Source organism: Pristis pectinata, chromosome 2, assembly GCF_009764475.1.
Source record: "Pristis pectinata isolate sPriPec2 chromosome 2, sPriPec2.1.pri, whole genome shotgun sequence".
NCBI classification, from domain to species: Eukaryota; Metazoa; Chordata; class Chondrichthyes; order Rhinopristiformes; family Pristidae; genus Pristis; species Pristis pectinata.
Window position 1 is genome coordinate 144,307,717 of NC_067406.1, and position 21,348 is coordinate 144,329,064.

The following is a 21,348-nucleotide window of genomic DNA, read 5'->3' on the forward strand; positions in this document are numbered from 1 at the left end:
GGACTTGCTGAAAAAAATTAGGATAGATAAGTCCCCAGGGACGGATGGGATATACCCCAGGTTACTACGGGAAGTGATTGCTGGGGCGTTGACGATGATATTTGCTTCCTCCCTGGCCACAAGAGTGGTACTAGACGATTGGTGGATGGCAAATGTTGTTCCCTTGTTCAACCATAGAACAATACAGCACAATACAGGCCCTTCGGCCCACCATGTTGTTGTGCCCAAGCAAGGTAATAGGGATAATCCTGGGAATTATAGGCCAGTGAGTCTTACGTCAGTGGTAGGCAAACTATTGGAGAAGATTCTTAGGGACAGCATTTATGAACATTTGGAGAAGCATAGTCTTATTAGGGATGGTCAGCATGGCTTTGTGAGGAGCAGGTCATGCCTCACGAGCCTGAGTTTTTCCAAGGAGGTGACAAAACAAATTGATGAAGGTAGAGTGGTGGATATGGTGTATATGGACTTTAGGAAGGCATTTGACAAGGACCCCCATGGTAGGCTCATCCAGAAAGTCGTGAGGCATGGGATCCTTGAAGACTCAGCTGTGTGGATTCACTATTGGCTTGCCTACAGAAGGGTGGTAGTAGATGGAGGGTATTCTGCCTGGAGGTGAATGATTAGTGACGTTCTACAGGGATCTATTCTGGGACCCCTACTCTTTGTGATTTTTATAAAGGATGAGGAAGTGCAGGGATTGGTTAGTAAGTTTGCAGATGACATGAAGGTTGTGGATAGTGTAGAAGGTTGTTGTAGGTTACAATGGATATAGACAGGATGCAGAATTGGGTGGAGAAGTGGCAGATGGAATTCAATCCGGACAAGTGTGAAGTGATACACTTTGGAAGATCGAACTTGAAGGTGGAGTACAAGGTTAATAGCAGGATTCTTAGCAGTGTGGAGGAAGGAGTGGGATCTTGGGCTCCAAGTCCATAGATCCCTCAAGTTGCCACACAAATTATTAGGGTGGTTAAGAAGATGTATGGTGTGCTGGCATTCATTAGTCAGGGGATTGAGTTCAAGAACCACAAGGGAATGTTGCAGCTCTTGTTAAATGACACTTAAGGACTATTGTGTTCAGTTCTAATCACCTCATAACAGGAAGGAGGTGGAAGCTTTAGAGAGGGTGCAGAGGAAATTTACCAGGATGATGCCTGGATTAGAGAACATGTCTTGTGAGGAAAGGTTAGCCAGCTAGGGCTTTTTTCTTTGGAGCGATACAGGATGAGAGGCATAGATAGAGTGGATAGCCAGCAATGGTCAATACCAGAGGACGTCAGGTTAAGGTCAGAGGAGGAACATTTCGGGGAGCTGTCACAGGTAGGGTTTTTTTTTCCCCATTTAACAGAGTGGTGGGTGCCTGGAAACCACTGTGGGGTGGTGGTAGAGGCTGATACAATAGGGAGTTTTAAAAGCACATGGATGTAAGAAAAAGGTTAGATTGATCATAGAGCAGGTTTATACAGGTCAGCACAACGTTGTGGGCCGAAGGGCCTGTACTGTGCCGTTCTGTTCTATGTTCCATGTAAAGGCAAGAGGGCATGTACTTCTATTCCTTAAGTTGTTTAAGCTGCAAAAGAGAATTAGAAATTAGGGCATCAGATTTGGAGCAAAAGGGTTTCTAGGAGTGTGTTTGCCAATGACTGGAATGTAGCACAGTTCAGGGAAGAGTGACTGTTTCTCCCCATCAGCCTTCGAACAACCATCAAATCTAATTTCAATGTATCTGTTAAGATTCCTCTATCCGAATCAATTATCCAATTTCCATTTGGAAGGATGAATAGACTTACTTCAACAACGATTGTGATAACTTCATTTGGATAACCAGCCTCATTTGGAGGATATTTTATTTTAAATTCTTTATCATTATCTAAATTTGTGCTTCCTTGGCAATCTCATTGACTGCCAGGAATAATTGTTCCTATTTATCTACAGCAATAATTTTAGCATCTCTATATAGATCATCTTGCGATTTTTCAGCTAAAATAAAATAAAACCCCACCTTCTCATCTCTCTTCACATCTCCAACTTCCTCATACTTGAAAAACAAAGAACAGGCTCTTCAAGCTACAATTTACTGAACCAATTAAACTAGTAATTAAACGCCTAACTAAACTAATCCCTTCTGCCGAGACAATGTCCATATCCCTCCATTCTCTGCACATCCATGTGCCTATCTAAGGGCCTCTTAAATGCCTCTATCGTATTTGCCTCCACCATCACCCCCGGAAGCGTGTTCCAGGCACCCCCCCCCCCCCCCCCCCAACTCTGTGCAAAAAAAAACATCCCACACATCTCCTTTGAACTTAAGCCCTCTCAGCTTAAATACATGCCCTCTAGTATTTGACATTTTTACCCTGGGAGAAAGATACTGACTGTCTACTCTATCTATGCCTCTCATAATCTTATAAACTTCTATCAGGTCTCCCCTCAGCCTCTGCCACTCCAGAGGAAACCACACAAGTTTGTCTAACCTCTCCTCATAGCACATGCCCTCTAATCCAGGCAACATCCTGTAAACCTCTTCTGCACCCTCTCCAAAGCCTCCACATCCTTCCTATAATAGGGTGAATTCAATGCAATACTCCAGATGCAGCCTAACTAGAGTTTTATAAAGCTGCAACATAACTCCCTGGCTCTTGAACTCAATGCCTCAACTAATAAAGGCATGCTTGCCAAACACCTTTACCACCCTATAGACCTGTGCAGCCACTTTCAAGGAGATATGGACATACATGCTCGTTATTGGGGCAATTTACAGATGCCAATTAACTTACCAACCTGCACCTATTTCAGATGTGGGAGAAAACCAGAGCACCTGGAGGAAGCCCACATGGTCACAGGGAGCACATGCAAACTCCACACAGACAGCACGCAAGATCAGGATTGAACCTGGACCTCTGATTCTGCAAGGCAGCAGCTCTACTAGCCGTGCCACTGTACTGCCCTTGACGAGGTTTACTGAATCCAAGGCACTTTTTATTAATTTTTATTTTAAAATAGTACTTTCGAAATTATATTTATACAGTATAATAGAATTATTCCTCCACTTTTTACAATGTAATGCCAAAATGAATGCAGAATAATCTGACTACAGCCTAGTCTTCTAGAATTTTTCTCCTCATCTCCTACCTCTCAACGCTGCTGCCTCCTTTTTCACTGGTGAGGCCAAACACTGATCCTCAAACCTGTGTTAATGAATGCTTTTCCTTCACTGGATATGCCGATAGCTCTCCTTCCACCTTAAAATGTGTGCCTTTCTGATGGATTAAGCAAGAGAAAGATTGAAATGAAAAAGCAGAATTTGGACATTGCCACTGTACCTTCTGTAAGTAGTTTTCTGAGTTTGAGGTAGAACATTTATCTGTAATTGTGCTCCTAGACAATTTTCACAGTTCAGTAGACTGTACATAACCTTCCATATATGACATTATGCTTTGCTGTAATCACAGTAATACATTGCAGGGATTATGTCAAACTGTACTTAATGACAACGCTATAGCCAACTAAAATGGAGCCTATAGGGTAATTCCCGTGTTAATCAAGCTTTTTGACCACACTGCTGAATGCGAAAGACTGTCTTTATGAACAGAATCTATTCACAACTATTCCCACTTATTATTTTCAGGAGAAATTCCTCTGCTGGAACAAATGCCTCAGTTTGCTTCATGTCTCTGTTAACAGACTGTTTCTGTGAGTAAATTAACTTTGCTGAACATTGGAATGTTTCTGCAAGTCATCACCCAACCATACCTCCAACTCATTTCAACATGCGTTTTACAACAGTCACTGAAATCAAATAATAATGGCCAAAGATCCTGATTATTTCCAGAAATCATGATCCCCCATAGGCTGAAACAGGAATAAAGGTAATATTAAGTGAATTACCACTCAAAGTTAAATGACTTACCTCTCCTCCATGCAAAGCAAGCTGAACAGCAATTGTGGATTAATTGATCATTTGAGCCATCCAAGCAAAACCAAATCCATTATGGAATTTGCCCATCTATATGAACTTTTAGATAGAAATTACCAGACTCTAAGAATGCTTTCCAAGTTTCCATCTGGGATGTTGCCAGTGGGACATAGTCAGCAAAAACATCTAATATGTGACACAAGAGGAACTCAGCAGGTCAGGCAGCATCTGGTAGGGGGAAGTAAACAGTCAACGTTTTGGATCGGAACCCTTCATCTGGACTGAAAGACAGAGGGGAGATAGGCTAGGATAAGAAGGTGGGGGAAGGGGGTGAAGCAAGGGCTGGCAGGTGATGGTAGATGGATCCAGCATGGCCTTTGTGTGGTTGGGTGGGGGGGGGGGGTGCGGGTGGTGATAGGCAGACGAGAGGGGAAAGTGGGAATGGTATCAGAAACTGGGAGGTGATACATGGGAGTGACAAAGGGCTGAAGATGATGGAATCTGATAGGAGAGGAACCAGTGGGAGGATTGTGTGGATAATGGGCAGATGAGAGGGTAGGGGAGGGGAAAGAGATAGGGTGATGGGGGCCAGATGGATCAGGAAAAGAGAGATAAGAGTATAACGGAAAAGGGACAGGGGGGAGCGGTTACCAGAAGTTTGAGAATTCAATATTCGTGCCGCTAAGTTGGAGAATGCCCAGACGGAATACGAGGTGCTGTTCCTCTAATTTGTGTTTGCCTCGACTTGGCATAGAGGAGGCTGTGGACAGACATGTTGGTGTAGGAATGGGAAAGATAATTAAAATGGCTGACCACTAGGAGATTCAGGCGGCCATGGTAGATGGAGCGAAGGTGCTCAGCAAAGCAGTCACTCAGTCTGTGTCTGGTCTCACCGATGGAGAGGAAGCCACAACAGGAGCACCGGATGCAATAAATAATGTGACAGGATTCGCATGTGAAAGACTGCCTCACCTGGAAGGGCTGTCTAGGACGCTGGATGGTGAGGAAGGAGGCATAGGAGCAGGTGTTACACCTTTTGTGGTCACAGGGAAGAGTGTCCCTGGAGGGAGGGGGATGGATAGGCAGTGATGAGCCGAGAGTCACAGAGAGAGTGATCACTGGGGGAGGGGGAAGGGTACTGCAGCAGAGGAACCAGATATAAATTCTCTGCTCCTCCAAAGTCCAAACAGACTTCCTCGTTGGAAAATTCAATGAAGAGGAAGGCAAGTCTAGTGCAGGTCTCCATAAATAGAGAGGAGGCACTCAATCCTCGTTAAGGCTTTGCACCTTATTGTCTGCCTGCACTGCACTTGCTCTGTAACACCTTATTCTGCATTCTGTTATTGTTTTCCCTTGTACTACCTCAATGCACTGTTGTAATGAAATGATCTGTATGGATGGCACGCAAAACAATGCTTTTCACTGCACCTCAGTATATGTGACAATAATAAACCAATTTATTTACGTTTAGCCAGCTTAAAGGTGAATAAGTCCCCAGGGCCAAATGAGATTTATTACTGCTGCTACAGGAAGCAAGGGAAAAAGACTCCTGGGGCTCTGGCTGAGATTTTGTTTAAATCTTCATGGATAAAAGTGAGGTACCAGATGACTGGAGCTCAGCAAACATAGTCCTCATTTTCGAGAAAGGCAACAAGGAAAAGACTGGTAAATATAGACCTGTGAGCCTAACATCAGTGGCAGGAAAGATACTGGAAAACATTGAGGGAGAGGATTAATGATCACTTGGAAAGGCAGGCACCAATCAGGGATAGCCAACATGGCTTTGTCAAGGGTAGATCCTGTCTGACCAATTTGATTGAATTCTCTGAAAAATAATAAAGTGAATAGAAGAGGGCAGGGTAGTAGAGGTGATTTACATAGACTTTAAGGCCTTTGACAAGGTCCCACATGGGAGACTGGTTCAAAAGGCTAGGACCCATGAGATCCAGGGCAAGTTGGCAAACTGGATCCAACATTGGTTTGGCAATGGGAGACAGATGGTTGTGGTAGATAGTTGTTTTTGTGATTGGATGCCTGTGAATAGTGGTGTCCCACAAGGATTGGTGCTAGGACCTTTATGGTTTCTAACATACATTCAATATGATGCCATAGACTAAGACAATCCTCCTCGCTTTCCACAACAATTTTTGTGTCATATGCAAGCTGATGTAGCAATATGGAATATGTAGCATGGAATGCGCTGCCTGGGGTGGTGGTAGAGGTGGGTACATTGGTCAAATTCAAGAGATTGCTAGATAAGTATATGGAAGAATTTAATATAAGAGGGATATATGGGAGGAAGGGGTTAGATAGTCTTAAGTGAGGTTTAAAAGTCGGCACAACATTGTGGGCCGAAGGACCTGTATTGTGCTGTACTGTTCTATGATTCTATGAATAATAATGTAGCAATCATACCTCTTACATTCAATGCAAGTTATTAGTGTATATCACAGACATCAAGAGTCTATATATTGACTACCTTCCCTCTACACATTCTCCAGATGCAGGGTCTCAACCTGAAAAACCAGCTCCAATGGGATCTCACCAGCAGCCAAATCTTCCCCATTCCCCTCGTGGCATCCCGTCCATTCACGAGACCAAGTGTGCGCCAGGCGACCATTTTGCAGAGCACTTGTGCTTTGTCCACAATGGTCATCTGGAGATTCCGCTGCATGACATTTCAACTCCCCTTCCCATTTCTACGCTGACCTCTCTGTCCTTGGCCTTCTCCACTGCCACCGAGACCAAATACAAACGAGAAGAGCAGCACCTCATGTTCCACTTGGGGAGCCTACAGCCCAATGGTATGAACAATGAATTCCCCAATTTTACTAACCCACTAAGAGGGTGTTTCTTCTGCCTGCTCCCTCCATCCACCCAGGGCCTCTATCCCTTTCTTCACCTTTTCCATCCCTCTCCCCCTCACTACTTAAACTCATCACCCTCCCCCAGCTGGTTCCATCAGCCCATCACCCACATATCTATCTACCAGAGTTTCTTTTCCCTTGGCTCACCCTTCCTATTCCCCCGCCCCCACCTGTCTATCATTGTTCCACCTATCAACCTCAACACTCCTCCCTCCCACCCTGCTCTATCTGCCTATCATGCTCCCTCCCCCACCTCCCAAATATAGTTTCACTTGTCACCTACCAGCCTCTGTCTCACCCCTTCCTCTCACTTCCATATAGTGGTCATCTTTCCCTCTGCACTCTCAGTCTTGATGCAAGGTCTTGACGATCCCTTTGCCTCCACAGATGCTTCTTGACCTGCTCGAGTTCTTCCTGTAATTTATTTTATACTCAAGAAGAACACTATCCCTCTCCCTGAACTTTCCATCTACCACGTCTTTCTCTTCAGTGAATACAAAAGTGTTCATTTACAACCTCACCCACATCCATTGCAATTTTAATTATTTTTGTTGCTCCTGCTAGGTTTACTTGGATGCCACCTGGATTAGTGGGCATGTGCTATCAGGAGAGGCTGGACAAACTTGGGCTCTTTTCTCTGGAGTGGCAGAGGCTGAGGGGTGATCTGTTGGAGGTATATAAATGATGAGGGGCATTAATAGGGTGGACAAGCAATATCTTTTCCCATTATTGAGCAATCCAATACCAGGGGCATGCATTAAGGTGAGAGGGGGTAGGTTCATTATAGAGGTATACAAAATATTAAGAGGAATAGATAGAGTGGACAGCCAGCGCCTCTTTCCCAGGGCACAAATGCTCAATACAAGAGGGCATGGCTTTAAGGTAATGGGTGGGGAGATGTCAGAGGGAGGTTTTTCACCCAGAGAGTGGTTGGTGCATGGAATGCACTGCCTGGGGTGGTGGTGGAGGAGACTGATACGTAGGTCAAGTTCAAGAGATTGTTAGATAAGCATATGGAGGAATTTAAGATAGAGGGATATGTGGGAGGAAGGGGGTAGATAGTCTTAGGAGTGGTTTGAAGGTTGGCACAACATGGTGGGCCGAAGGGCCTGTAATGTGCTGTATTGTTCTAGAGTAAGTTCTTACTCCGAGCGGTGGTATGCCTGGAATGCATTGCCTGATAGGGTGGTAGAGGCAAATTCATAGGGAGCTTTAAGAGAGGTTTGGATGGGCACAAGAATGAGAGGAAAATGGAGGGATATGGCCTTCTGTAGGTAGGAGGGATTAGCTATGTTGGCACAATGATTTCAAAAGAAGTGTGGTAATTTTTGTATCATTTCTAGAGTTAAACAGTGCTCATTTGCCAGTTCAAACAATTTTCATTTGCTTCCACTTTTAAATCAAAAACTGCACTTTGATGTTTATAATTTCCTTGCCTGCAGCTTTAAGAAACCACATCATTACCCCTCCAGTGCTTCACATCGAACTGAGACTGCCTTGGCCTCATTTTTATCAACCCACTTTATAGAGTCATGGAGTGAGAGTTATACAGCACAGAAAACAGACTCTTCAGTCCAACTTGTCCATGCCAACCATATGCCTACCTGAGCTAGTCCATTTGCCAGTATCTGGCCTATATCCCTCAATCTTTCCCACCACGTATCTGCCCATCTTTTCAATGTTATCTCTACCACTTCCTCTGGCAGTTCCCTCTGTGGAAAAACTTGCTCCTCAGGTCCCTTTTAAATCTTTCCCCTACCTTGGGAAAAAGATTATGACCATCCACCCTATCTATGCCCCTCATGATTTTATAAACCTCTATAAGGTCACCCTTCAGCCTCTTTCACTCCAGGTAAAACAGTCTCAGCCTATCAGGTCTCTCCTTCTATCTCAAGCTCTTCAGTCCCAGCAACATCCTTGTGAATCTTTTTTGCAGTCTCTACAGCTTAAGTTGTAGCCACAGCATCACCTGCAGTGACATATCTTCCCACTTTTGCAGCTCACCGAGAATCTACTCTTGGCCTACTTGCTAACTCCCAGTCAATCATTAAAAACACACGCAGTTGCACATAAACACTGGTAATATCCAGCTTTATCCATTAACAACCCCATCTGATCTGTCATTCTGGTTGACTAATCAGTTTTGAATGACTGGAAATTTGCTCCAAATAAGTATTGGGAAGGCTGTTATCATTGATCTGTGCCACAACTGTTCCCTAGCCATCAACTCTGTTCCTGTGATAGAACAAAGTATACTAGAAGTACACAACAGGATAGGGAGCATTTGAGAAAAGAAAAAAACATCAATATTTCATGTGTGTCATCATTCAGAGCGAAGACAAGTTATAGAATAAAATGTTTTGAGATGCAGAGAAGAGAAAAGGGTAGGATGAAAAAAACCTGTGTGAAAGGAAGTGTATTGCATTTGTGAATAACAAAAGGTAGATCTGGAGGAGGTGTAAATAGAAGAAGATGACTAATAAAGTGCATGAAATTACCAAAAGAGAAAAAAAACTATGAATGCTGGACCTGCGAGATACAGAGGCAGGAACTGATCATCTAAAATCGCTGAACTGAATGTAAAGTCCAGAAGGGGTGACACATGTACGATGGGTTTTACAGGAACATTATAAGAAGCTGGGTTAAAGTGAGAGTGGGTTGGAGAATTAAAGTGACAGGCAACTGAAAATTTGGGGTTGGGATAACAAGTTAGTGGCCAAATCTGAATTCTGTCTCCCCGAAGTAGAGACTAATTGTGAGGAACTAAGCAGTATAATAAACTGGAAATAATACAAATCGCAGCTTCACCTGGAAAGCATTTGGACCTCTGAATGGTGAGGGAAAGAGGTAAAAATGCAGGTGTGGCATCGCTACTGTTGTTCAGTAAGGTGCCCGAGACCTGGGGGCTCAACACCTCCCTCTGTAACTGCATCCTTGACTTTCTAACAAACAGACCGCAACCAGTGAGGATAGGCAGCAATTCCTCCGGCACGATTATTCTCAACACTGGTGCCCCACCTCAGCCCTCTACTCTACTCCCTATACACTCATGACTATGTGGCCAGATTCTGCTCTAACTCCATCTACAAGTTTGCAGATGATACCACCATTGTAGACTGTATCTCAAACAGTGATGAGTTAGAATACAGGAAGGTGATAGTGAGCTTAGTGGAATGGTGTCATGACAACAACCTTTCCCTCAATGTCAACAAAACTAAAGAGCTGGTCATTGACTTCAGGAAAGGGGGCGGTGTACATGCTCCTGTCTACATCAATGGTGCTGAGGTCAAGAGGGTTGAGAGCTTCAAGTTCCTGGAAGTGAACATCACTAACAGCCTGTCCTGGTCAAATCACGTAGATGCCATGGCCAAGAAAGCTCACCAGCGCCTCTACTTCCTCAGGAGGCTAAAGAAATTTGGTTTGTCCCCTTTGGCTCTCACTAACTTTTACCGATGCACCATAGAAAGCACCCTATCTGGATGTGTCACGGCTTGGTAGAGCAACTGTTCTGCCCAGGACAGCAAGAAACTGCAGAGAGTTGTGGCGCAGCCAGTGCATCACGAACACCAGCCTCCCTTCTTAGACTCTGTCTTTACCTCTTGCTGTCTTGGCGAAGCAGCCAGCATAATCAAAGACCCCACTCACCTGGGACATTCTCTCTTCTCTCCTCTTCCATCGGGTAGAAGATACAGGAGCCTGAGGGCACGTACCACCAGACTTAAGGACAGCTTCTACCCCACTGTGTTAAGACTATTGAACAGTTCCCTTATACAATGAGATAGACTATGACTTCACAATCTACCTTGTTGTGACCTTGCACCTTATTGCACTGCACTTTCTCTGTAGCTGTGACACTTTACTCTGTACTGTACTACATCAATGCACTCTGTACTAACTCAATGTAACTGCACTGTGTAATGAATTGACCTGTACGATCGGTACGCAAGACAAGTTTTTCCACTGTACCTCGGTACAAGTGACAATAATAAACCAATACCATGAGAAGGGGAATGGATATTGGTAGAGATGATAGAATAAATCAGACACCCCTCAGTAAGCAGTTTCTTTGGAATGCAGTGGGAAGAAGGGGAAAGAAAAGCTGTGTCTGATGGCAGTTTCACATTGGAGATGTTGGAAACCAACTCTATTTCCCTCCGTAAATTCTCCTTGACACATTGAATGTTTTTACCAACAGCAGTACATAGGAACAAATGAACTAGAAGTAGGTGTAAGCCATCCAGCCTCTCTTGCCTGCTCTGCCATTTCATAACTGTTCTTTAACCTCAGGACCACTTCCCTGTGCTAATCAGGAAATGCTATATTCCTTGATTCCCTTTAAAAATCTATCAATCTGTCTTGAATATCCTCAGTGACTGGATTTCCACTGCTCCCCAGATAGATAATTTAAAAGATTCACAGCTAAATGGAGAAATGACTTCTCATTTCTGTTCTGAATGGATAACCTATTTGGGAGATTGTGACATCCTGGTGTAGACATTCATCCAGAAACATCATCCCTGCATCTATTCCATAGGAATGTTGCATGATTCAATGAGATCACCTTGTATTTTTTCAAACACAATAGATCATAGTCTGCTTAGTCTTTCCTCATACGACAAACTTTCCCAGTTCTGGAAAGAATTTGGTTAACATTTGTTGCACTTCCTCTATTATAAGCATATTGTTTCTGAGTCAGACCTGTACACAATAATCCACATGCAGTCTCACCCAAAAGAAGTGCAGCAAGATATCTTTACTCTTCTACGCAAATCTGTTTGCAATAAATATTAATGTATTGTTTGCCTTCTTAACTACTTGCTTACTTATGCTCTCCATCACCATTGCTTACATCCAAACAAAATGTCCATCTCTGACCCTGCCTAAGGTCATCCATGACTTTATTACCTCAGTGCCAAAACTCATGTGGCTAGTCTTCCACTTTCTAATCTCGATAAAGCTGAACTCACCCAAACTCTGCCGTTTAATTGGGTCAAGTAGTAATTTCTGAAAAACTACTCAGTCTCTAAACTGAGGTTGTAACTAGTATTCCTGTAACTGGTACCATTTAAATTTCTGTTCAATGGTGACCCAAGGATTTTGAATGGCAAGGGATTTGACAATGTTATAAGCCAAAGTCTCCCTGGACATAGTCAATGCTTGTCACTCATGTAGCACTTCACAGCTCGAGTTATCCAGACTCCACTGCAGATATGGACCCTTTCATTATGCAAGAAGTTGCAAACAGAACTCAGTAGAAATACAGTGAGGTGTATTGATGCTCCAGCTCAAGAATGAAGCCTAGGACACTGCCTCAAAGAACTCTCATGTAATTTCCTGGGACTGAGAAGGGTGACCACCAACAATCTTAAGCATTTTCTGTGCCAGGTGTGACTGAAGAGACTTTTCTCCTATTCCAACTTAAATTTTAGCATGGGTTCTTTTATGTGGGCCTTGACTGAACCCAAAGCAAATGTAGTGTAGTGGTTAGCGTAACGCTATTACAGTGCCAGCGACCCGGGTTCGATTCTGCCACTGTCTGTAAGGAGTTTGTATGTTCTCCCCGTGTCTGAGTGGGGGTTTCCTCTTGGTGTTCTGATTTCCTCCCACATTCCAAAGATGTATAGGTTAGGAGCTGTGGACATGCTATGTTGGTGCGGGAAGAGTGGCGACACTTGCAGGCTCATTCTCAGTAATGCAAAAAGACACATTTCACTGTGTCTCGATGTACATGTGACTAATAAATAAATATCTAAATATCTATATTCAGTTCCCATCCTTGTTAACCCTGCAGCTACGTCTTCATAATAGCAAATACAAGCTGGGGAATTATAGGCCGGTGATCCTGGCATCATGGGTAAATTATTGGAAGGCATTCTAAGGGACAGGATATATAAGCATTTGGATAAACAGGGCCTGATTAGGGATAGTCAACATGGATTTGTGTAATTTTTCAAGGAGGTTACCAAGAAGGTTGATGAGGGAAAGGCCATGGACGTTGTCTACATGGACTTTAGCAAGGCCATTGACAAAGTCCCACATGGGGGGCTGCTCCAGAAGGTTAAGTCACTTGGCATTCAGGATGAAGTCGCCAACTGGATTCAACATTGGCTTAGCGGGAGAAGCCAGAGAGTGGTAGTAGATGGTTGCATCTCTGACTGGAGGCCTGTGACTAGTGGTGTACCGCATGGATCAGTGCTGGCTCCTTTGCTATTTATCATCTATATTAATGATTTAGATGATAATGTGGTAAACTAGATCAGCAAATTTGTGGATGACACCAAGATTGGGGGTGTAGTGGACAGTGAGGAAGGCTATCAAAGCTTGCAGCGTAATCTTGACCAGCTAGGAAAACAGGCTGAAAAATGGCAGATGGAATTTAATGCAGACAAGTGTGAGGTGTTGCACTTTGGGAAGACAAACCAGGGTAAGACTTTCACAGTGAATGGTAGGGCTCTGAGATGTGCGGTCTAACAGAGGGACCTGGGAATACAGATCCAGAGATCCTTGAAAGTGGCATCACAGGTAGATGGAGTTGTAAAGAGAGCTTTTGGCACATTGGCCCTCATAAATCAGGCCACTGAGTACAGGAGTTGGGATGTTAATGTTGAAGCTGTACAAGACGTTGGTGAGGCCAAATTTAGAGTATTGTGTGCAGTTCATCACCTACCACAGGAAAGATATCAATAAGCTTGAAAGACTGCAGAGAAAATTTAAAACATAGAACATTATAGCACAGTACAGCCCCTTTGGCCCACGATGTTGTGCCAACCATTTAATCTACTCTTAAGCTCTATCTAACCATTCCCTCCCACGTACCTCTCCATTTTTCTATCATCCATGTGCCTATCTAAGAGTCTCTTAAAAATGTCTCTGATGCATCTGCCTCTACCAGCACCCCTGACAGCACATTCCAAGCACCCACCACTCTCTATGTAAAAAATGTACCTCTGATATCCCTCCTGTACTTTCCTCCAATCGCCTTAAAATTATGCCCCCTCTTATTAGCCATTTCTGCCCTGGGAAAAAGTCTCTGGCTGTCCACTTGATCTATGCCTCCTATCTTGTACACCTCTGTCAGGTCACCTCTCATCCTCCTTTGCTCCAAAGAGAAAAGCCCTAACTCGCTCAACCTATCCTCATAAGACATGCTCTCCAATCCCGGCAGCATCCTGGTAAATCTCCTCTACACCCTCTCTAAAGCTTCCACATCCTTTCTATAGGGAGGCGACCAAAACTGAACACAGTATTCTAAGTGTGGTCTAATCAGGGTTTTATAGAGCTGCAACATTACCTTGCGGCTCTTGAACACAATCCCATGACAAATGAAGGTCAACACGCCATACGCCTTCTTAACAACCCTATCAATTTGCATGGCAACTTTGAGGGATCTATGGACTTGGACCCCAAGATCCCTCTGTTCCTCCAGACTGCAAAGAATCCTGCCATTAACCCTGTATTCTGCCTTCAAATTCGACCTTCCAAAGCGAATCACTTCACACTTTTCCAGGTTGAACTCCACACAGCCAAGTTTCACTGGATCCCATGCCTCCCAACCTTCTGAATGAGCCTGTCATGGGGAACCTTATCAAACACCTTACTAAAGTCCATATACACCACTTCCACTGCTCTACCCTCAATGTGTTTTGATACCCTTTATCAGGCTCATGAGGCATGACCTGCCCATCAAAGCAATTCTGACTATCCCTAATCAGACTATGCTTCTCCAAATACTCATAAATCCTGTCCCTAAGAATTTTTTCCAATAATCTGCCCACCACCTAAGTAAGACTCACTGGTCTATAATTCCCAGGATTACTCCTTTTCTTGAACAAGGGAATAACATTTGCCACCTTCCAATCATCTGGTACTACTGCTGTGGCCAGTGAGGACGCAAAGACCATCACTAAGGGCTCAGAAATCTCTTCCCTTGCAGTAGTATCTTGGGATATATCCCATCCGGCCCCGGGGACTTATCTATCCTAATATTTTTCTAAAGTTCCAGCACATCCTCCTCCTTAACATCAATATGTTCTAGCTTATCAGCCTGTTTTATGCTGTCCTCACAAACATCAAGGTCTCTATCACAGGTAAATACGGAGGCAAAGTATTCATTAATGACCTCCCCTACCTCCTCCAGCTCCCAGGGTATGTTTTCTCCTCTATCCCTAATTGGTCCTACCTTCATTCTAGTCCTCCTGTTCTTCACAAACGAGTAGAACACCTTGGGGTTTTCCTTAATCCTACTCACCAATCCTTCTCATGCCCCCTTCTAGCTCTCCTAAGTCTATTCTTAAGCTCCTTCCTGGCAACCTTGTAACCCTCTAGAGCTCTGTCTGATCCTTGCTTCCTGAGCCTTAAACTTCTCTTCATTAGATATTCCACATCTCGTCAACCATGGTTCTTTCATCCTCCCATCCTTTTCCTGCTTTAATGAGACGAACCTAACCGGACCCATGCAAATGACCTCCATATTTCCATTATGCATTTCCCTGAGTACATCTGCTCCTAATTTACACTCCCAAGCTCCTGCCTCATAATAGCATCATAATTCAACCCCCCCACCAATTAAATACTTTCCCATAGCATCTGCTCCTATCCCTCTCCAAGGCAAGGGGAGAGGTCAGGGAGTTGTGGTTACTGTCTCCAAAATGCTCACCCACTGAGAGATCTGACACCTGACCAGGTTCATTGCCTGGTATCAGATCCAGAATGGTAGAGAAACAATGGACTGCAGATGCTGGAATCTAGACGAAAAACATTATGACGCTAGAGGAACTCAGCAGGCCAGGCAGCATCCTTGGAGAAAAGCAGGCGGTCAAGTTTTGGGTCAGGACCCTTCTTCAGGACTGAAGATAGGAAAAGGGGAAGCCTAATTTATAGGAGGGAAAAGCAGAGCAGTGATAGGTGGACAAAAGAGGGGAGGTATGGTGGGCACAAGGCAGTGATAGATAGATGCAAGCAAGAGATAGGGGGAGGTGCGGGGAAGGAGGGGAGAGCAGATCCACTGGGGGATGGGTCAAAGGTAAGGAGAGAAAAAAAGAAAGGGGAGTAGAAAAGAGATAGGCTAGGAAAGGGAAGAAAAGAAGCAGCATGGTTGGGGGGGGGGGGGGGGGGGTGGGGGGGGAGGGGATTATTTAGTGGGAGAATTCAATGTTCATGCCGTTAGGCAGCAAGGTTCCAAGATGGAAAATGAGGTGCTGTTCCTCCAGTTTGTGCTTGGAATTCTCCCGGCAGTGGAGGAGGCCGAGGACTGACACATCGGTGATAGTGTGGGAGGGAAGTGATTGGCAACAGGGAGATGCGGATCGTGGTCATGGACAGAGCGCAGGTGTTCTGCAAAACAGTCACTTAGTCTGCATTTGGATCCAGAATGGCATCTACTCTAGCTAGCCTGTCTACATATTGTGTCAGGAATCCTTCCTGCACACCTAAGAAATTCCACCCCATCCAAACCTTTGGCACTAAGGAGGTGCCAATCAATATTAGGGAAGTTGAAATCACCCATGACAACAACCTTGTTATTTTTATACCTTTCCAAAATCTGCCTCCCCATCTGTTCCTCAGCACCTCTGTTGCTACTGGGGCAGCGGTCTATAAAATACTCCCAACAGAGTGATTACTCCTTTCCGTTTCTGACCTCCACCCACACTGACTCAGTAGATGATTCCCTCCAGGACGTCTTCCCTTTCTGCAGCTCTAATACTATCCTGATTAGCAATGCCTCTCCCCCACCTTTTACCTCCCTCCTTGTCCATTTTGAAACAACTGAACCCCGGAACATCTAGCAGCCATTCCTGCCCTTGTGACAGCCAAGTTTCTGTAATGGCCACAACATCATATTTCCATGTACTGAATCATGCTCTAAGTTCATCACTATGTTCCTGATGCTTCTTGCATTAAAACAGACACACTTCAACGCATCCAACTGACTGCAATTTTGCGCTATCAAATGTCTATCCTTCCTCCCAGTCCATTTACAAGGATGTTGCAGGACTTGAGGACCTGAGTTACAGGGAAGGTTGAATAGGTTAGGACTTTATTCCCTGGAGCACAGGAGAATGAGGGGAAATATTTTAGAGGTATACAAAATTATGAGGGGTCTATATAGGGTGAATGCATGCAGGCTTTTTCACCTAAGGTTGGGTGAAACTAGAACTAGAGGTCATAGGCTTAGGGTGAAAGGTGATATATTTAAGGAGACTCTGAGGGGAAACCTCTTCACTCAGAGGGTGGTGCAAGTGTGGAACGAGCTGCCAGTGGAAGTGGTAAATGGATGGGAAGGGTTTGGAGGGATATGGTCCAGGTGCAGGTAGATGGGACTGGGCAGAAGATCAAGTCTGTATGGACGAGATGGGCCAAAGAGCCTGCTTTTGTGCTGTAGTACTCTGTGACTCTGAAATATGAGAGTGAACTTGCAAGATACATTAAAACTGACCTTTAAAGCTTCTCTAAGTGTGTGCAGAAAAGAAGCTAGTTGTAGATGAATTTAGGTCCCCTGCAGTCAGAAGCGGGGAATTATAATTAGGTACAAAAAAGATGACATAACAATATGTGAAGAGTAAGAGGATAAGATGCGAAAGAATAGGGCCTATCAAGTGCAGCAGTGGGAAAGTGTGTATGGATCCGGAAGAAATAGCGGAGGTACTTAATGAATACTTTATGTCAGTATTCACTACGGAAAAAAATCTGGGGGATTGTAGTGAGGACTTGCAGCAGGCTGTAAAGCTTGAGCATGTAAGATATTAGGAAGGAGGAGGTGCTGAAACTTTTGGAAAGCATCAAGTTGGATAAGTCGCCGGGACCAGATGATATGTACCCCAGGGTGCTGTGGGAGGCGAGGCAAGAGATTGCAGAGCCTCTGACGATGATCTTTACGTCATCGATGGAGACGGGAGAGGTTCTGGAAGATTGGAGGGTTGCAGATGTTATTCCCTTATTCAAGAAAGGGAGTAGGGATAGTCCAGGGAATTATAGACTGGTGAGTCTTACCTCAGTGGTTGGTAAGCTAATGGACAAGGTCCTGAGAGGCAGGATTTATGAACATTTGGAGAGGTATAATATGATTAGGAATAGTCAGCATGGCTTTGTCAAGGGCAGGTCCTGCCTTACGAGCCTGATTGAATTTTTTTTTGAGGATGTGACTAAAGACATCGATGGAGGGAGAGCAGTAGATGTAGTGTATATGGATTTCAGCAAGGCTTATTGAGAAAGTAAGGAGGCATGGGATCCAAGGGGACATTGCAGTGTGGATCCAGAACTGGCTAGACCACAGAAGGCAAAGAGTGGTTGTTGAAGGGTCGTATTCTGCATGGAGGTCAGTGACCAGTGGTGTACATCAGGGATCTGTACTGGGACCCTTGCTCTTTGTTATTTTTATAAACGACCTGGATGAGGAAGTGGAGGGGTGGGTTAGTAAGTTTGAGGATGACACAAAGGTTGGGGGTGTTGTGGATAGTTTGGAGGGCTGTCAGAGGTTACAGAGGGACATAGATAGGATGCAAAGTTGGGCTGAGAAGTGGCAGATGCAGTTCAACCCAGGTAAGTGTGAAGTGGTTCAGTTTGGTAGGTCAAATATGATGGCAGAATATAGTATTAATGGTTGGACTCTTGGCAGTGTGGAGGATCAGAGGGATCTTGGGGTCCATGTCCATAGGACACTCAAAGTGGCTGTGCAAGTTGACTCTGTGGTTAAGAAGGCATATGGTGTATTGTCCTTCATCAATCGGGGAATTGAATTTAGGAGCCAAGAGGTATTGTTGCAGCTATATAGGTCCCTGGTCAGACCCCACTTGGAGTACTGTGCTCAGTTCTGGTTGCCTCACTACAGTGTTACGGACTCAGTGAAAGTCCCTTTAAGATAGAGAGTGTGTGTGTATGTGTGTGTGGGGCGTGCTTACGTCAATAGAAGATAAAGGACGTAATGACGTTGTTGAAGAAGTAAGAAGAAGAAGAAGGAGAGAGAGAGAGAAGGGAGAGAGACACCAGCCTGCTTGTTTTCTCTATCGATGGATGAGAAACAATAACTGTGTTTGCCACTGAAATCCATGTATGGAAGTTGGAAGTAATCCGGTGGAGTTCACTTTGTTGCTGACCTGTAGAAGGAAACAGGTACTTGTGTGTGGACGACCACGATTCGGATGCTTTCGGGGTGAGGAAGTCACTACCGAGTAAACACTGAAGTGTCGTTTGGGTTCCATCGTGGAACATTTGGATTTCGTATGTACTCTCTCTATGTTTTTCTACATCTACATCTTATCTTCAGACAACGGTGGTTGTTGAAGAAGCCCTTGCTCATGTTTCACCTTATGGCTTGCGGAACTGAACTTTAAGAACCATTCCGGAACTGGGAGTTTTGGACTTTGTCACACACACACACGACGAGTTTAGTTTTGGGGTTAACGTTCGAGGTTTAACATTTTTGAATTCTAACATACTAACATTTTTACTTTTATTTTACGTATTATCATAAGTAGTGATTAATAAAATAGTTTTTAACACTGAATCATGCTCAGTGTGTTTCTTTTGTTGCTGGTTTGTGACAACAGGAAGGACGTGGAAGCCATAGAGAGGGTGCAGAGGAGATTTACAAGGATGCTGCCTGGAATATGGAGCATGCCTTATGAAAACAGGTTGAGGGAACTCGGCCTTTTCTCCTTGGAGCGACGGAGGATGAGGGGGGACCTGATAGGGATGTATAAGATGACAAGAGGCATTGATCGGGTAGATAGAGGCTTTTTCCCAGGGCTGAAATGGTGGCCACAAGAGGACATAGGTTTAAGGTACTGGGGAGTAGGTATAGAGGAGATGTCAGGGTAGATTTCTCACTCAGAGTGGTGGGTGCGTGGAATGGGCTGCTGGCAATGGTGGTGGAGGCGGATACGATAGGATCTTTTAAGGGACTGTTGGATAGGTACATGGAGCTGAGAAAAATAGAGGGCTATGGGTAAGCCTAGTAATTTCTAGGGTAGGGACATGTTCAGCACAGCTTTGTGGGCCGAAAGGGCCTGAATTCTGCTGTAGTGTTTCTATGTTTCTAATTAAACATACTGCGGTTCTGTCTTTACAAAGGAGACATGTAACCTCCCAGATATGTTAAGGATTTGAAGTAAAGAAATAGTGCTAGGAAAATTAATGGGACCAAAGGTCGACAAAACCCCAGAGCCTGATGATCTAAGTCTGAAAGTACTAAAGGATGTGGTCTTGAGGTGGCCATTTTTCCAAAATCCTTTTTCTAGACTCTGGAGCTGTTCTTGCAGGTTGAAGGGTGGAAATTGTAACCACATCATTTAAAAAAGGAGAGAGCATATTAGGCCTATATTCACTGGAGTTTGGAAGAATGGGAGGATCACACAGAAATCTATAAACTTCTAAGATTTCCCAATGTCTGGGGACCTCAGAACTAGGAGTCACAGCCACAGAATACAGAGTATGCCATTTAGCACCGAGATTAGGAACAATGTCTTCACTCAAAAGGTGCTGAACATGTGGAATCTCTTCCACAGAACATAGTGGTCAATCATTAAATACATTCAAGGAGGAGGTACACATAATTTCATAATACTAAAAGTATCAAGACAAATGAGAAGTCAGCGACAGTGTACTGAAGTTGGTGGACCATAACCACATTGAATGTTGAAGGCAGACCCAAGGGCCCATTCTTGCTCCTATTTTCTATGTTCCCACATTTCTATGTTTCATTTACAAACTGCTTCGTAACATCATCTGAAAATAGTTAGTTTCCTCATCTATTCTGGCAACAGCAAACTCCACTTATACTACGTCTCTCTACCCCTCCATTATCTCTTTAATTGTCATTTTGCTGGTTCCAAATCTAGTAACGGATCTTTTCCCTGACAATTGAGACACTGAACCAGTACTGTCATGGTATTCTCTTCTAATTTATACAACCATACTGCAGAGAAACAAGCCCTTGCCAACAGGTCCATGATGACCTCTTTGCCCACCTACAATAATCCAATTTGCCTGCACTAGGATACATATCATTCCATGCCTTGCCTACTTAAGTGCCTGTCTAAATATCTTTTAAACATAGTATTTGTATCTGACTCCACCACCTCCTCTGGCAGAGAGTTCCAGATATCAACCACTCTGTAAAAAAAAAAGTACTTTTCGCTCAAATCCTTCTAAAATTCTCCCTCACATTTAAACCTATGCCCTTGTTTTTGATACCCCTACAGTGGAGAAAAAAAAAGATTCTGGCTATCTAACCTACTTGTGCCTCTTATATTTTATACACTTCTATGAGGTTACCCTTCAGCCTCTTTCACTCCAGTGAAAACAAACCCAGCCAATCCCCATAACTAAAGTCCTCCAAACCAAGAAACATCATGGTGAACCTCCTCCGCACTGTCTCCAGCACAAGCACATCCTTCTTAGTGACGAGAACTGCACACAATATTCCAAGTGTAGTCTAAACAGTGTTTAGTAAAGTTGCAAAAAATGTTCCAACTTCTATATTCTATGCCCTGACCTATGAAGGCAAGCATTCTGTTTGCTATCTACCAGTGTTGCCAATTTTAGGGATATGGACTTGAATCCCAA

General features: G+C 44.1%; 1 protein-coding gene across 7 annotated transcripts in view; it reads right to left on the bottom strand.

Annotated features, from left to right (window-relative positions):
* The window catches only part of LOC127587443 (sodium/hydrogen exchanger 9B2-like), a 161,414-nt gene that overhangs the window by 121,821 nt on the left and 18,245 nt on the right, over window positions 1-21,348 (bottom strand). For 4 of the 7 annotated variants that reach the window (XM_052045801.1, XM_052045786.1, XM_052045829.1 and 1 more), the window contains one exon: window positions 3,136-3,263. The exons of the other annotated variants lie outside the window; for them this stretch is intronic. The gene's annotated coding sequence lies outside the window, so the exon portion shown is untranslated. The remainder of the gene's footprint in view (window positions 1-3,135; window positions 3,264-21,348) is intronic. 7 annotated transcript variants of the gene reach the window in all.